Source organism: Pseudovirgaria hyperparasitica, assembly GCF_010093815.1.
Source record: "Pseudovirgaria hyperparasitica strain CBS 121739 unplaced genomic scaffold EJ05scaffold_15, whole genome shotgun sequence".
NCBI classification, from domain to species: Eukaryota; Fungi; Ascomycota; class Dothideomycetes; order Acrospermales; family Acrospermaceae; genus Pseudovirgaria; species Pseudovirgaria hyperparasitica.
In genome coordinates, this window is record NW_022985563.1 from 17,001 (window position 1) to 21,272 (window position 4,272).

Below are 4,272 nucleotides of genomic sequence, written 5' to 3' on the forward strand. Positions count from 1 at the left end.
TTTAGAAATACGTCGCGAATTAGGCTTAAGAGATTTAAACCCTTAAAGAATAGATAGAACGCGCGAAACTCCTTATAAAGAGACGAGAACTTAAGGAGTCTCTTAAAGAACTACGCCGAACGATAGTAGGTGGACGACTTCCTATACTAATTTAGGCGGAATTAGTTCACCTACCATTAGAGTTACGATAATCCACCGTACACCCGACCGCTTCGTTACTAATTTACCCTACTCCTTCCCTAGGTATACCGAAACCTAAAGACCTAACTATATTTATAGGGAAGAACTAAAAGGAGTAGAAAGACTAGAAGAGAGACTACGAAAAGTACTTCCTCGATAACCCTCTACTCTTTTCTACTAAAGTATAACGCATTTCGTTTAGAGAACGATACCTAGACTTATAATCCCGTAATTAATAGGATAGATAGAAGGAAGTGTAGCTACTATCTACGATAACCTAGGAACATTTAGCTATATTTATACTAAACACCCTCGGAACGGATAGAGAATGTAAAAGAAAGGCACTATCTAAGTTAAGAAGCGTAGCATAACGACCGAACTAGACACCTACTTAACTACTATAATACCTCTAAAACCTATAGAATAATATCCCTACGCTATAGAAAAATATTCGTATATTCTAGTTTCGCGAAGTACTACTTCCATTAATCCGCGAAAGACTAGGAATAGTATTATTAAGTTTTAACTATCTATACGAATTAGAGGAGAAAGCTAATAAATACTACCATATCCTTAAGGAACGCGGCTCTCTAGGTAAAACCGACGAACCCTATACGGGTTAGAAACGAGGTTAATCGAATATATTTAATCAAGAGTAACCTCACCGCGATTAGCGCTAGAAGAGCGTAAATCGGGGTAGAAACGCGTTAAGAGAATACCGAAATAATCGAGGCGGTACTTCTTAACACGGAAAAGAATAAGGTATAGGCTTAAATATAACGCCTATCGTAAAATAGTAGGATTATAGCGTACTTCGTTACTATAAGTATAGAGAAATAGAATATATTTCGCCTAACTATAAGAATCTAAAAAAAGAATAGGCTAGTATATAAGACCTAACCGCGTCCTTAGCTAAATTATATATACTTAGGAGGAGCCGTAGCGCCTTCCGGTAAGTAAAGACCTAATATTACTAAAAGTATCGTTACCTATAGTAAATAGTAATAAAACTATATAGGCCCTCGTGGATACTAGTATAGAAGATAACTATATTTCGTCGATTCTCGTAAAGGAGTATAGATTATTATACGATCTTGGTAAAGTTAGCCGAACTATCGTAGTTAATAGACATGAAGTTAGAACTTTAGGTAAAGCTATAATGAATTACGAAGTTCATAACTCGAAGATAATAAAATAGTAGATGTCTAATAAATTCATCGTGGCTAATATTAGCTAATAGAATATGATTCTAGGGATGCCTTAGCTTAGACGCCTAAACCCTATCCTTAATTTTTAGAAGGAGATATTAACGTTCCGACGATACCGTGGTAAATTATACTAGTAAGTTATAACTATTAGTAAGGAGGTATAGAACCTTACCGTACGGACCCGATTATCGCTAATCTATCTTACGTCCTTATCGATTATCGATAAAGATAAGGACGATAGTAATAATCGGGGCGAAGACACGCTACCCGACGTATATTCGTAGTATACGGATGTGTTTTCGGTAGGAGATGCGTTACTTCTCCCTAATCACGGGCCGTATAAGCTAAAGATCGAGCTTAAAGAGGGAGTAGACGTCCCTTATAGCCTACTTTACCTACTTTCAAGACTAGAACTTAAAGTTCTTTATAAATATATCGAAGAATACCTTAGAAGAGACTAGATACGTCGTAGTACGTTATTAGCTAGCGTATCTATTCTCTTCGTAAAGAAGAAAGACGGAAGTTTACGTCTATATATTAACTATCGGGTACTAAATACGGTGACTAAGAAGAATCGTCACCCATTACCGCTAGTTAGTAAATCTTTAGACTAATTAATAAAGGTAAAGTACTTTACGAAGCTAGATTTACGAGATATATATTACCAGCTTCGAATTCGTCGCGGAGATAAGTAGAAAACCGCATTTCGGACTAGATATAGTCATTTTAAGTATACTATTATACCATTCGGGCTAATAAATACGCTAGGAGCGTTCTAAGGATACATTAACACTATACTCGTAGGATTACTTAACGTGATTTACGTAGTTTATCTTAATAATATACTAATTTACTCCGATAGTATATAGAATCATAAAGAACATGTGAAATCGGTACTAAATTATCTAAGGTAGTATAAACTCTACGTAAAATTATCTAAATACAAGTTTCACTAATAAGAAGTTAGGTTTCTCGGCTTTATTATAACACATAGCGGCCTAAAAATAGAGCCGGAGCGTGTAAAGACCATTATAGAATGGCCAGAACCTACTACTATACGTTAAATTAGAATATTTATAGGTTTCGTGAACTATTATTATAAATTCATTATAGGCTTCTTATAAATTATAGCGCCGCTTAATAAACTTATAGAGAATAGCGGTAAAATCCCTATAGGTAGGCGAGTATAGCGTAAAGCTAAGTCGGTCGAGATATAGTTAACGCCGGAAGCGCGAGATACGTTCCGATCGTTAAAGAATTACTTTATAACTACGCTAATTCTTAGGTATTTTAATCCTAAGAAGTATATTTAGGTCGAAACTAACGCGTTAGGATTTATAATTACTAGAATTATTAGTTAACCGTATAAAGATACGAAAGATAAGGTGTAATAGTACCCGGTCGCTTTCTTTTCCCGTAAAATGGCGGATATAGAGACACGTTATAACACATACGACTAGAAACTACTTATAATTATCGAGAGTTTTAAGTAATAGCGACATTATTTAGAAGGCTCTATATATTAGATTAAATTATTATCGGATCACGTAAATCTACGTTACTTTATATTAACTAAGGTCCTTAATCGCTGATAAGTACGTTAGGCTAAGTAGATGTTAATATTTAACTTTAAAATCTTATATAAAGCTAGAAGAGAGAATAAAGCTAATCCTCTATCGCGGCGTAAAGATTATAAGAAATCATCATAGAATAACGTAGATAGTCAGTACAAGTTAGACTATGCTATACTTTAGATACTATAAGACTAGTTATCTAATAGAATGCTAGAAGCTAGGACACTTTCGGCGATTCTCCGCGGGAATTAGAGCGGGTATTAAGTAATCTAAATAAACGTCTAAGAAACTAAGAAAACCCTTAAAGACTTAATTAAATCTACCTAGAATTCCGATATATTAGTAAAGAAAGTTATAAGTATAAAAGGAAGCGCTATAGATCCGCCATAGTTATTAAGGTAGAAACAACAATTAGACGCGATCTACTTCTAAGGCCGACTCTACGTGCCGGAAGGCGGCTTATAAATTAATATTTTAAGGGAATAGCACGATTACGCGTTAGTAGGGTACTTTAGCGTTATAAGGACGGTCGATTTAATCCGAAGGACGTACGACTAGCTAGGTCTTTATAAGTATATAAAGGACTATATAAAAACGTATAACGTTTACTAGCATACGAAAGTATATAGACACTTACCATATAGCGAATTAAGGCCATTACCTATACAAAATAAGGCTTGGAAAGAATTATCGATGGATTTTATTATAGATCTACCCCTAAGTAAGTATCTTAGGCATGTTTATAATAGTTTACTCGTAGTTCTAGATAGATTTACGAAGATATTATACTATATCCCTATAAGGAAGATAATCCAAGCACCGGATCTTATAGATATACTACTTCGTAATATAGTTCGGCTCTATAGTATACCGAACGGTATAGTTTTAGATAGAGGTCCGTAGATAACGTCTAAGTTTTAGAAGGATTTCTACTATACGCTAGGAATTAAGCGGAAACTTAGTACTACGTTCTATCTATAAATAGATAGATAGATAGAGTAGTAGAATTAGATAGTTAAGGTGTATTTACGCGTATATTATAACTATAAGTAAGATAACTAGGTAAGGTTAGTCTATATCGCGGAATTCGCGTATAATAATAGTCGATATACGTTAACCCACGTAAGTCTATTCGAAGTAAACTTCGGTTAAAACCATAAAGCGTAGTTTATAGAAACTTAGTATAAATTAGAGTAGCCTAACGTTAAGGCGACGGAGATTATAATAGAACTATTCTAAACGTAAAGAAGCGTTATAAAGTTATTATAAGATACTATAGATTATAGTAAATCGCACTATAATAAGGGTAG